This window comes from Lepus europaeus, chromosome 19, assembly GCF_033115175.1.
Source record: "Lepus europaeus isolate LE1 chromosome 19, mLepTim1.pri, whole genome shotgun sequence".
NCBI classification, from domain to species: domain Eukaryota; kingdom Metazoa; phylum Chordata; class Mammalia; order Lagomorpha; family Leporidae; genus Lepus; species Lepus europaeus.
Genome location: NC_084845.1, coordinates 59,103,063 through 59,117,282, shown reverse-complemented (window position 1 = coordinate 59,117,282; position 14,220 = coordinate 59,103,063). Strand labels below are relative to the sequence as shown.

Here is a 14,220-nt window from a genome sequence, read left to right as displayed (position 1 = left end):
ATTTGAGCAATAGTTAGATGAGGTGAGAGAGCAGGCCATGTGGTCTTCTCTGGGGGGAGAGATTTCCAGGGAGAGGAAACAGCTTGCGTGAAGATCTTGAGGTGCCAATGCGCTTTGAATAAATTGTGAAATATTAAGGTGGCCCCTGTGGCTGAGTGACATGGTCAAGGTGAGAAGAGAAGGTCAAAGACATAATGTGAGGGTCACGGGAACAGAGCACCCAGAACCTGGTAGGCTGTTGCTCTGAACGACGTGGAAATCACTGCTGATATCTGGGCAGAAGAATGACTTTGCCCAACTTATATTTTAACAGGATTGTTTGGCTGCTGTGTGGAATACAGAACGCAGGCAACAAGCTCAGACTCGGACTCAGGAAGCTGGTGTAACAGTCGGAATGGGAGATGAGGGTCGCCGAGACAGCCGTGAAGGCGGTAAAAAGTTGTCATGCTGTGGAACTCTTACAAACAGAACCAGTGGGGTTTGCTGGAGCTGCACAGTCCTTCTCTATAGATACAGTCTAGACAGACAGACAGACAAAAGAGACAGGGGAGTCAAGGGCACTCCTTGGGTCTTTGGCTGTGCAACTTGAAGGGCAAGAGTCTCCATCGACCGACATGGTGAAGAATGTGAGAGAAGCAGGTCGTGGGGAGACTGTGCAACAGCTCAGCTTGGGACAGAGCAGGTTGGACATGTCGCTAGACACCCAAATAACGACATCAAGCAAGTGGTTGGATATATAGTTTTGGAGTTCAGGAGAATGGTCTGAGTGGGACACATAGATCCGGGCACCATGGTAACAGGACAATATCCCCCCAAGGTGCCATGCCCTAACCTTCAGAGCCTGTGACTCTTTATGTGGCAGAGAGGACTTCGCAGGTATGATCAAGTGTACAGGCCTGAGATACGGAGGTTATCCCAGATTATGTAGCTGGCTGGATGGGCCCAACGTAATCAGATGGGTCCTTCAAAGTAGAGAACTTTTCTTGGCCCAAGTCAAAAAAAAAAATGTCAGAGAGTTAACATGTTACTGACCTTGACAACAGAAGAAGGTAGGCACAAGCTAAGGAACACAGGTGTCCTGGAGAAACCAGGAAAGGCAAGGAGACAGATTCTCCCCTCAAGCCTACAGGAAGGAATGCTGTCCCACTGATAGGCCAATTTGAGCCCAGTGAAAATCGTATCAGACTTTAAATCTTCCTAACTGTAAGACAATACATTAGCCACTAAGTTCATGGTAATTTATTATAGAAACAGTAGAAAACTCACGCCAGTATCAGCAATACATAGTTGATATTTAAATCCTTATACAGAAACGCAGTGATTAGACACAGACGAGACAAAAGGTCTCAGGACTGAGCCATGAAGTATCTGAGCAGCAAGTCAGAGAAATGAGGAAGACACAGCAGAGACAAATGAGAAGCCACAGACACGAGACAGGAGGAAAGCAGGAGCAAGGGGTATCCTGGAAGTCAAGGGAAGAACCAGCATCACCGGCTGTTAGGTCAAGCGAGATAAGAATCTAATTAGGAAACAGGATGGACAGAACAGGGGATCGTGTGTGCTCAGGCCGGCCGCTCCACAGAAGGAAGAGGGAGGCGCTCGTCACGCACATCTCATAGACAGGAGACGCTGAGTGACACCTACCCAAAGGGCTGACTTTTTCATCAGCAGGGAGGGACTCCGGTCAAAAGCGATCTAGAACACTGGAATGCTGACAACCAGGTTGACTCTCTCCCCCTGGGGGAGGAAGGGTGCGAAGGTTGGGAGGAGAGGAGAGAAGAGAGAGGACAGGATGAACGTTCATCTTGGTCCTATGGTCCAGCTTTATTGTCTTTCACTTTTCCATACGACGTAGGCCTGCCAAGGCCCTCGCCTGTGAATGGCATACACTCTAAGCTCAAGAGAGTTAATGTGACATCCCGAGACCAGGAAACAGATTCTTCTTAGAGAAGACACGATGTCATCAAAATGAAAATCCACAACACACTGGTCCTGGCACTGCAGCTTCAGGCAATCATTTGTTCTCTGTCTTCCTTCACTTTAAACTTAACTGTTAAGTGTTCATCCATGAAAGACTGATTGAACTTGGGCTAGAAGGACCCTTATGGATTGACATAATTATGGCCCTTGCTAAAGTTAGAGTTACCTGCTTACCTGTTCATCTTTTCCACTGACTTAGAAGTCCCCAAAGAGGGGAGACTGTGTCCTTTCATCACTAAATTACGGGAGCAATAATCCATGAGCTTCCGATTTATCGACTATGTCATGCAAGGTGGGTGTCAGACGTGGTGCTAACGGCTCTCAGGCACTTAATCTTCCCGTAAGTCTATGGCAAGGGGCTTATTTACCATTTTGCAAATAAGGACTCTAAGGCTCAGAAAGGTTAAAAGAAATCCACTTACCAGTCATATTAAGTTAGAGAGTGGCAGAGAATCTAAAGATCACATCTGTGAAGAACAGGCACTCAAACATGTCTGGATTCCTGGAATCTGTGGATGTTACCTTGTACAGAAAAGTAGAACTCAACAGATGTGAGTAAATCAAGGCTCTCCAGGAGGGAAGATCATATTGGATGATAATAGGGAGGAGGTCAGATTGAGTAGAAATTGGGACAAAAGGAGCCAGAGTGGAAATCAGCATGGAGGGACCATGAGCCCAGGAATGCAGCCTCTAGAAGCTGGGTAAGCAAGGGCGTCCACCCTCGAGGCTCCGGAGAGAAACACAGGTAACTCTGCCAAGCCCTTGCTTTTAGGTTTCTGCCCTCCAAGAACAGTAAGGTAACAAATTCGCGTTGTTTGAAGCCACTGTGCTTGTGGACCTTTTCCCCAGCAGCAACAGGGAACAGACACGGTACTCTCGGCCTCTGTCCTTCACCTCTGGGACCAGGGCAGTACCTGACACACACAGCACTCAGGGCTTACTGGCTAAGGGGGAGGGAGTTTCGTAGCCCAATGTGAACTCCTGACCAAGACGATCCAGACTACCTCAGAGAGAGGCAGGCAGGGGCAGCCCAGGGACATCAGGGCTGGCGTGTGCTATCCTTACTGCTGAGTGCAATGGAGGAGCTGGTCCTCCTCTGACGGGTTCTCGGTGCTAGTCAGGGCACCCTAGAAGACATGACAAAATGCAACCCTAAAGTACAGCTGAATCTAGAGCCACAGGGGCTGGAGGGAGGAAAGAGGAGGAAAACTGGCTATTTTTGTCACCAGCCTGGGCTCTCTTCTTCATTCCCTACAGAGAGCATTAAGCATCACAGTTGACAGCAGAAGTGATGTTAGTAAAAAGATAAGCAGAGACCACAATTTACAATCTGACTCTTTTATGAAAACTATTTCATGACAAATTGGAGCAATAAATACACATATACATACTGCAAGCATACACAACTCTAGCTTCCTCCTTTTTAGAAATCATCATAGCCTGCTCTGTAAACAAGGAAGATGATATTTTTTGATATCAACAAGGAGAAAGTTTTCCAAATTAACGAAGTCAGTACACTTCTCCTCCACCACTATAGCTCGGCTGTTTAAGAAATGAGGAGCTACAAATCTGGAAACTGCTTTGGTTTCACAAACGGCTCATCATGCCAGAGAGGGTTATCTCCCCTTTCAACATCCCATTTTCCCCAGTTAAAACCCTACACACAGAATGCAGAAACTCATCCTACATTATCAGAAAGATGGTTCAAACCCCAGCTAAAAACAATCATTCAGAAGTGAGCCTCAAATTCACATAAATTTGCAGGCAACAATCCATTGTAGCCAACCTACAAGGTGAAATAAGCTATTGGGTGAATTTAAGCTAAGATCCACCACTGCCCTTGGTCCAGAACTTCTGATTAGATTTGCAATGCTCAAGCAGTCCAGCTCCCCCAGTTTGGCAGTCAGGAATTCCAGTAGTTGCTAATGGCTTTGGAATCTGAATTAATCACACATACCAGCAGTCCATCGAGACCACCAGAAACTCGATTTATTTGTGACTTGAGACAGTATTTTATTGCTTCTCCGATTAACAGTTTAAAAATGTTTTGCTTTTCTGCCTCAGGGGTATTAGTTTGATGTATGAGGCAGGGAGATTATTAAATCTTCGGAACCTTCCAAAGATGTAAATTAAACCACAGCACCTCCTCAGCCACCTTCCTGGTACAAGCTGGAGATTTATGATTAACTTGTCACTCCTGCTCGCTCATCAAAACAAGCAGCACTGTGATGTATGACTCCTTTTTACTTAAGGACACTTGTCATTCCAACTTCCTGCACGCAGGATAGTACAAAGGCTCCTGATTTCTTTGCAGAAACTGTAGCATGAAGAATATGCAAGGACCAATCATTTCTACTGATAGCTTTAAGAGAAAGGTCGCAAGCACGCAGCTACACTGTCGGGTGGCTCTATTTGAAATGAAGCTGCTCTTCACGCTGGCTTTCCTTGCCTGGTCTCAGCACGCTGGCTGATTCTGCTCATTTGAACGTCTTCCAAAGAGGTCCAGCATACAAGGTACATCTTGTGAAAACTCCCTTTTCAATTCTGTCACTCACAATTTAATTCAACAGAGACAGTATTTATTGGGTTATGCCTATGTGCCAAGAGCAAATATGAGTTTATTCACTAATTTCTTCTTAAAATATTTAATTATTTTTAAATGTGTCAAAACAGGGAACAGTCCTGCCCTTTGGGGCTTCTGGCCTCATTACTTCCTACTCCAAGTCACCCATCTTTCCAGACAATGAACGGGAGAGAAAGAAGAGTTCGTGCGTACCTGAATAAAAGGGGAGAAAAGCACGATGTCTCCCTTGCAAGGTCAATTTGCACTGAGTTGACTCAGGTTTCATACGGCAGCCACAAGGCTCATGCCTCTATCTTGGTCCAGGGAGGATGTGCCAGATTGAAATGTATCAAAACCATGGCATCTTACCTCTCTCTCTCTCTCTCTGTCTCTGTCTCTCCCCCTCCTCCCCCTTCCTCCCTCCCTCACTCCCTTCATCCTTCTTACCCTCTCTCTCTCTCCCCTACCCTCCTCTGTTCCTATCACATCACAGATCATCTGACTGGAAAACACAATCACTGTGGCAAGAATTTTTCCAATGAACTCTGCAGGGACGGCTGCCTGGTCTCTGGTGGGCACAAGAAAAAGTGAGGATGCTGGCTGAAACTGTAGGCTGAGCACCGTATTTTATAAAAAGATACAGGCTTCTAACCTGCAAAACTTAACAAAAAAGTTTTATTATAAAATTGGTCAAACGTGCAAAAGGATGAGATAATAAAATAATGAATCTCCACGTTCCCATCGCCAACCCTGAGGAATGAGCAGCTTGGCACAGTGTTTTGTTTTTATCTACCACCTTTCTCTCTCCCTTTATCTGTTTTTGAGTATTTTAAAATAAACGGTTGCCTTTATGCCATTTTACTCCATATGCAACAGAACGTGTCTACAACAAATAAGATTTTTTAAAAATGTAATAATAGCACTATAATATTTAACAAAATAACAAAAGTTATTTAATATCTTCCAATCTCTAGGCCATGTCTAATTGTCTCTGGTTAACTAAAAAATTATGTATATATATATATATATATACACACACACATATATATGTATACTTTCTTGCATTAAAACAGGATCTAGTCTACACATTAGATTTCACTGATGCATCTTTTACTCACCTTTTCTGCCCATACTTTTTGACGGTCTTCAGTGTTTGACTTTTATCCAGGATAAAGAAATCTGTCCAAACCTAACATATGCTCCTGGTGAAAACTTGTTACGTAATATTTTCAAGGACAAACTCCCAACAGTGGTCATACAACTTGTCATTCAAATGGAGGAGCTCTTGAGCGAGCAGTGCTGTTAACATTCCACTGGTATGGAACACAAGGAGTCACCCTATCACAGAAGACCTTAGGGGTGAAAACGAGGATTGGGAATCTGGTTTCTACTTGGGAGACGCATAGCTGGAAAGGATGCCCCTTAACTCTTACAATTAAAAAAAAAAAAAATCTTCACGTTAACAACTTTTCTGGGATCCATCAAAGAGTTGAAGTATGTGGGTCCTTGTCACCCATGTGACAGACCCAGATTGAGCTCCAGAATCCTGGTTTCAGCTTGACCCAGACCTGGCTGTTGGCAGGCATTTGAGTGAATCAGCAGATGGAAGATTCTCTTTCTCTTTCTCCCCTCTCCCACCTTTCTAACATATGAACATAAACAAATACATTTTAAGGGAGTTGAACTGAAGCAATGCCAACAGGTCCAAAATCCGAGGAGAGACACAGGCCTACAGAAAGACACAGAGTGTAGGCTCTTGTTCACTTGGGGCAGTTGAACTTCGGTAAGAATAATATTCTTAGAACTGTTAACAAATGGGGAGGCCGAGTTCTGGCTGTGACAGACAATGGATGCAGAATCAGAGGGAGCTTGCACCCCTCACGGGGTTCTCTCCACAGGCCCCAGTGAGCTTTCCCGGTGGAGTCTGAGAATCCTGAGAAAACGTCCCCAGGGAGGGGCGGAGCTGGGCTGCAGCTGGGCATGGGATCCTGCCTGCCCCCTTCTTGCTCATCTCCTCTACTAAAAATTGGGCAGTAGTGACAACAAACTCCATCACTCTTAAAAACAAAACCAGGGGCCGGCGCCGTGGCTCACTTGGTTAATCTTCCACCTGCGGCGCCAGCATCCCATATGGGCACTGGGTTCTAGTCCCGGTTGCTCCTCTTCCAGTCCAGCTCTCTGCTGTGGCCCAGGATTGCATTGGAGGATGGCCCAAGCGCTTGGGCCCCTGCACCCGCATGGAAGACCAAGAAGAAGCACCTGGCTCCTGGCTTCGGATCGGCGCAGCGCTGGCCGTGGCAGCCATTTGCGGGGTGAACCAACAGAAGAAAAAAGACCTTTCTGTCTCTTTCTCTCTAACTCTGTCAAATTAAAAACAAAACAAAACAAAACAAAACACCACTCCCAAGGATGGGCAGGCAGGAACACGTCGGGGCCCCAAGTGATCCCTGGGGAGGGACTGAGCACTGAGAAGAGCACACCCCAGAGGCCCAGGGACCCAGCGCTGCTCAACACTGAGGCCGCACCAGAGCAACAGACTCTCTCGCCCGGGGCACCACCAGGGTGAGAAGCATTGAGTGACAGCAGCAGGTGGAGGGGCGGCAGAGCACAGAGCGTGAAGTCGGTGAGCGTCCCTGCACAGGGGAAGTGGTCAGGCTAGGATGGGCTGGCCACTGAGAAAAGCCCCTGAGTGGGAAACCCACCCACAACACAACATTTTGTTCGAGGGATCTGAACCTGCTGGTTCCCTGAGGGTAGCCCAGTAACCACAAATTCCAAATGTACCTCAACTCCTGTCCAGATCCACTCATATCCCCCACAAAGGAAGTTAGAAAAAGAAAAAATGTGTTCACCTACAGAAATAAAACTAGTTACCTCAATCTATCATGTCTCTTTTTCAAGTTTTTTAAAAAATTTATTTGAAAGGCAGAGTGATAGAAAGATAGAAATCTTCAATCTGCTGGTTCCCTCCTCGAATGTCAGGAATAGGTCAGGCCAAAGCCAGGAGCCCAGAACTCATGGGTAGTAGGGGTCCAAACACTTTAGTCATCACCTGCTGTCTCCCAGGATATACGTTAGCAGGGGACTCCCATCTAGGCACTCTGATATGGGAAACAGGCACTCCCAGAGCTGAAACTAATGCCGACCCCTCTATGCTATCTTACACAGGTGTCTAATTTCAACAATAAAGCATGTAGTATACAAAAACAAACAGAATACCATAACACCAAGAGACAAAGCAATCAGTTGAACCTGACTCCTATATGACACAGATGTTGGAACTACCAGATAGGGAATTTAAAATAGCTGTATAAATACATCAAACTCACAATGAAAGAACTGTTAGGTGACTATTTTCAGCAGACAGAAATGATAATTGTAAGAAGAAAATCAAATGGAGATGTTAGAAATTAAAAACAATAACACAGATCGAGACTGACATTGATAGGTTCATCAGTGTACTTATCAGAGCTAAGGGAAGAATTGGTGAACTTGAAATTATCCAAACTGAAATAGAGAAAAAGAGTCATATATGAAAAACAGGGGGCCGGTGCTGTGGCATAGTGGGTAAAACCGCCACCTGCAGTGCTGGCATACCATATGGGCGCCGGTTTGAGTCCTGGCTGCTCCACTTCCAATCCAGCTCTCTGCTGTGGCCTGGGAAAGCACTAGAAAATGGCCCAAGTCCTTGGGCCCCTGAACCCATGTGCAAAGACCCGGAGGAAGCTCCTGGCTCCTGGCTTCAGATCAGCATAGTTCTGGCCATTGTGGCCAGTTGGGGGGTAAACCAGCTGATAGAAGATCCTCTCTCTCTGCCTCTCCTTCTCTCTATGTGCAACTCTGACTTCCAAATAAATAAATAAATCTTTTAAAATATATATGAAAAACAGAACTTTGAATCTAGAAATTATATTAAAATAGCAAATGTATAACTAGAATTGAAGAAGGAAAAAAGAGAGATACATAGGATAGAATAAATATTAGAAGGAGTAATCGCTGAGAATTTCCAAAATGAATGGCATATATTAAACTGAAGACCCAAACCACCAACCAAGATAAATTCAATTTTAAAAACATAAACTCAGAGAAAATCTTGAAAGCAACAGGGAGGGGGAACACTTAACTACAGATAAAATAAACATAAGATAATGTTCATCCTGTCAGAAACCAGGTGAGCCAATAGAAAACAGAATAACGATTTTTAAAGGGCTAAAAGAAAAGAAAATAATGTCAAGATAGAGTTCTCTGGTAAAAATAACTTTCAAAAAAAAAAAAGGGTAAAGAAGACTTCCTTAAAAAAACAAAAATTAAGGAAATTAATTTCGGTCAGGATCACATCATAAAAATTTAAAGGATATTCTTTGGAATAGAGAAACAGGACACAGAAATATTACATGTAGACAAAGAAATGAACAATGCTACAAATGGAATCAGTGAAGGTAAGATTAAAAAACCAGATTTTTTCACTTGTAACTATTCTGATAGATAACAATCTAACACAAACAAAAAAGTAGCATTGTACAGCCTAGCATACGCAGAAGTTACATATAGGACAAAAATAGTACAAAGGATGAGAAAGAATGATTGGAAACAGTATTGTATGGTCCACATAGTAAATACAGAAGTATAATACTATTTGAGTGTGGACTCTGATTAAAGAGTTATTATGCAACTACTGAACAATTTTTAGGAGGTATAAATAGTGAGTCAGTAACAGAGATAAATAAACAGAATAATAAAAAACAGTTCAAGTAAGTCAAAAGAAAGAAGAAGAAATGAAAAATACTTACAGAAAACATGTAGCAAGTCAGTAGATTTTAATCCAATATCCATAATTACATTATATATAAGCAGTTTAAATTTATCAATCAAAAGAATTCTCAGATTGGGTAAAACAAACAACTATATACTGACTACAAGAAGCCTACTTCAAATTTTTTAAAAATTAAAATGTCAAAATTTGGGAGACATGGTTAAAATAGTGCTTAAAAAGAAACACATCCTGTAAAAACCCTTTATATTAGAAGAAAAATCTCAAATCAATAATCTAAATTTCTACCTAAGAAATTAAAGAAAGAAAAACAAATGAAATTTAAAATAAACAAAATAAATGATATTTTTTAAAAGAGACAGAATTAATACAACTGAAAAACTACACAAAGTAAGTAAAACTCAAACCTAGGGTTTTAAAGACCAGTAAGATTGAAAAAATCCTAGCCAAACTGACCAAGAAGAGAAAACAAAAATTACTAATTTGAGGAATGAAAAAGAGAATATGACTATAGATGCCACAGATATTAAGAATACAGTGGAATATTACAAAAGATTCTATGCCCATAAATTTAAAAATTTAGATAACATGGACCAGCTCCATAAACGATAAGAACAAAAACTCATTCAAGAAGACAAATAGAATAATTGCCTTTCTATAAAGAAATAGAATTCACTTTAAAACCTTCCAACAAACATAAACTTGAGTCCCAGATGGTTTCGGGAGTGAATTATATCAACCATTTAAGAAAGAAATACCAATTCTACAGAATCTCTTCCAGAAACAAAGTTGAACTCATTTTATGAGGACAGCATTATCCTGATGCCAAAAGCAGACGTTAGGGAAAAAAAAAAAAAACTGCAGAGCAATATTTCTCATCAACATATATATCAAAATGCTCCAAGAAATCTAGCGAATCAAAACCACAATATCTCAAAAGGAATATATAAGTCTATAGCTCACAGCCTACATCTAACACTGGTGAAAGGTCTTTCCCACCTGAGACCCGATCAGGGCAAGGAAGTCATTTCTCACCACTCCTACCCAAGATCATAGTGGCCAGATCAAAAAGCAAGAAAAACCATAGAAAGCAAAAAGATTGAAATGGAAGCAATAAAACCCTCAGTTTCAGTAATGACCACCTGATTTTCCATGTAGACGATGCCAAGGATCCACAAAACAGTTCCCAGAACTAAAAAGACCTTACTAATGTCAAGGGATGCAAGATCAATATAGAAAAAGCAATGGTGGGGCCGGTATAGCTGGTAAAGCCGTTGCCCGCAGTGTCAGCAATCCATATGCATACCAGTTGCATGTGCTCCTCCACTGTGACTCCAGCTCCCTGCTAACAGCCTGGGGAAAGCAGCAGAGGATGGCCCAAGCGCTTGGGTCTCTGTCACCCACATGGGAGACCCAAGAGAGGCTTCTGGCTCCTGACTTTGATCTTGCCCAGCCTCAGCCCCAGCTGTTGCAGTCATCTGTGCACCAGCAGATAGAAGATCTCTCTCTCTCTCTCTCTCTCTCTCTCACTCTCACTCTTGCTCTCTCTGTAGCTCTGACTTTCAAATAAATAAATAAATCTTAGAAAAAGCAATGGTGTTTCAATATACTCACAATGAAAAATATAGGTTTAGGGGCTGGTGCTGTGGCGCAGTGGGTTAACAACCTGGCCTGGAGTGCCGGCATCCCATATAGGTGCCGGTTTGGGATGGGCCATATGGCCCATATGGGAGCCGGATGCTCTACTTCCAATCCAGCTCTCTGCTATGTCCTGGGAGAGTAGTGGAAGATGGTCCAAGTCCTTGGGCCCTTGCACCTGTGTGGGAGACCTGGAAGAAGCTCCTGGCTTTGGATCATTGCAGCTCTGGCTGTGTGGCCAATTGGGGAGTGAACCATCGGATGGAACACCTCTCTCTCTCTCTCTCTCTCTCTCTGCCTCTCCTCTCTGTGTAACTCTGACTTTCAAATAAATAAATAAATCTTTAAGAAAAAAATAAATATAGGCTTAAATACAAAGGAGAACTAAAAACCTGTATGCTGAAACTCACAAGATGGCAATGAAAGAAACCAAAGACAACCTATACAAACAGGAGATAGATCGTGTTTATGGTTTGGAAGACTCAGAGGTCAATTCTCTCCAATCTGATCTATGATTCATCACAATCTCAATCAATTCCAACAAGATTTTTCTTCTATATATTGATGAGCTAATTCTAGAAAATATATGAAATATATGGAAGGCAAAGAAACCAGAAGAGTAAAAATAATTTTGGGATAGAAAAAGTTCCAAAGCTAACCCTAAATGATTTTTTTTTTTTTGACAGGCAGAGTGGACAGTGAGAGAGAGAGAGAGAGAGAAAGGTCTTCCTTTTGCTGTTGGTTCACCCTCCAATGGCCGCTGCGGCCGGTGCATCGCACTGACCCGAAGCCAGGAGCCAGGTGCTTCTCCTGGTCTCCCTTGCGAGTGCAGGGCCCAAGCACTTGGGCCATCCTCCACTGCCTTCCCGGGCCATAGCAGAGAGCTGGCGTGGAAGAGGGGCTACCGGGACAGAATCCGGTGCCCCAACCAGGACTAGAACCCCATGTGCCGGCGCTGCAAGGCAAAGGATTAGCCTATTGAGCCATGACGCCGGCCAACCCTAAATGATTTAAAGACTGCCTATAAAGCTACAGTAATGAAGACAGTTTCCATGAGATCATTGTAAATCTTGTCTAAGTCAGAAACAGCAGACATAAGGAGAGAACAAATGAATGAAGAATCCAGCCCTGGGGCTTGCTCAGGAGTTTTTGGTTTCAGGGAATGAAGAAAATTCGCAACTTCTGGAACAGCTTCAACTTCAGCGATTAGTTCAGCTCCAAGAACAACAAGGCCTCATTCCTTCAGCACCTTAATAAAAAAAAAAAAAATAGATGATTACAGCTTTCTGTCCCTTTGCAGTGTCGAAGATGTCGAAGCAAGGATGCGGCAGGTCCCCGGGTGCAAAATTCCGGATTTCCCTGGGTCTTCTGTAGGTGCCATGATCACCTGTGCTGACAACACGAGAACCAAAAATCTGTGTATCATCTCCGTGAAGGGGATCAAGGGATGGCCGAACGGACTTCCCGCCGCTGGCGTGGGTGACGTGGTGATGGCCACAGGCGAGAGAGACAAGCCGGAGCTCAGGAGAAGGTACACCCAGCAGCGGTCACTCAACAAGGAAAGTCATCCTGGAGAAAAGATGGCGTGTCTATTTTGAAGATAACGCAGGAGTCACAGTAAACGAAGGCGGCGAGATGAAGGGTTCTGCTATCACTGGACCAGTTGCAAAGCAGGGTGCAGACTCGTGGCCTAGGTCTGCATCCAAAGCAGGCAGCACGGCATGATCCTGCAGTGTATGTGTAAAAAAGATTAAAAACCCATTAAAAAGCATTTGCTCCCCCTTAAAAAAAAAACAGGCTATAGGTTTGACCCATTGAGGTGATTCTTATTTTTTTTTAACTAGGAGACAATCATTCTGCATAAGACCATCTTTTCAGATTATTTTTATTCAATTTTTAATAGAAAATATTCCTGTATTCAAATGTGCTCTCTTGTACTTTCCATTTCACTTTGCAGTTTTATTAGCAGTTTTGTGATCTTTCAAGTGTTGGAACCACATTAGAGTCAGGTTTTGTGGGGACTGAAAGCCTGGTTGTTTTCTCCTCTCGCAGGTTTATTCTATCTTTTGCACAGAATGTCTAGTTCACTCCATGAGTACTATTCTTATGCATTCTGCTTTTCATTCTCCAGTTTAGGAGATCATTGCTGCTCCCAACACTTTTGGCTTGTACAGGAATCTCACTGAAAGAATATTTAGAGTGTCTACTTCACTCCAGGTTCTGCTTGACACTGGGGACACTGGTGGACAGAGAACAGAGCATTCGCCGTACTGGGAACAGACAAGAAGCACACAAACACACAATCCAAAGGGCAAAGGAAAACAAAATGATTCTGCGTTAGAGTGGTGATGGCAGATGAGCGGGGTCTAGGGATTAGGCGATCAGGAACATCTTTCTGATAAAATAACATTTGAGCTGAAACCTTAGGGATAAAGACAAGCCAACCATAAAAGAAAAAACAGTACACACACACACACTTCAAAAAGATCATCATGGAAAATGGAATTTAAAAGATTTATTTTGGGGCAATGGACTTTAAAATCTAGGCATAGTTCTTTCATAATATAAAATTTTCTATGAGCCTTTTGAAGACCTCTTGAGGTGTATCTATGTAATTATATATGCATGTGTGTGAATGAGAGAAGATATATATTACCACATGCTAAATATATATATACATATATATATTTATTTACTTCATGGATTTGTAGTTATGCTACCCAGGATTTCCCAGTCTGTTTTCAACTCTAAAATTCAAAGCTTCAGCACTTACTCCTTACTGCCACCCTCTAAGTTCTGCAACTGCAAATGACTGATCATTCAAGGGGTCTTTTGGTCAGCCCAGATAGCTGGCCAAACTCGATCCAACCAGAGCACAGGGGAGAAGCAGGACTGGGAGTAAGAAAGCCACATAGTATCACAAAGACATGTTTAAGCAATAGGGAGCATGGGCAGACAAATCATACGCGATCTGGGGCAGAGTACCGATTATTTCTATCTGTCAGTAAAAAGGAAAGCGATACACCCTCACCCATATGTAACAAAAGTTGATCAGTATATCTCAAATGTTAAAAACTGATAAATTCAGTTGAAGGATGTAAGATACTCATTGCACAGTTCTTGCACTTTTTCTGTAGATTGAAATTTTTCAAAAAAATAAAGTTGAAAAAATAAAAGAAACCTGCAGATCTTGAAATAGTGCATTCTTGAATACATGTTAAAAGATTATATAAATTGGAACTCTTTGCAAGTCTAAAGCTATTTTGAC

General features: G+C 42.8%; 1 pseudogene; it reads left to right on the top strand.

Moving 5' to 3' along the window:
• Positions 1-12,260: 12,260 nt before the first annotated feature.
• LOC133748503 (large ribosomal subunit protein uL14-like) lies at positions 12,261-12,677 on the top strand (annotated as a pseudogene).
• Positions 12,678-14,220: the final 1,543 nt, after the last annotated feature.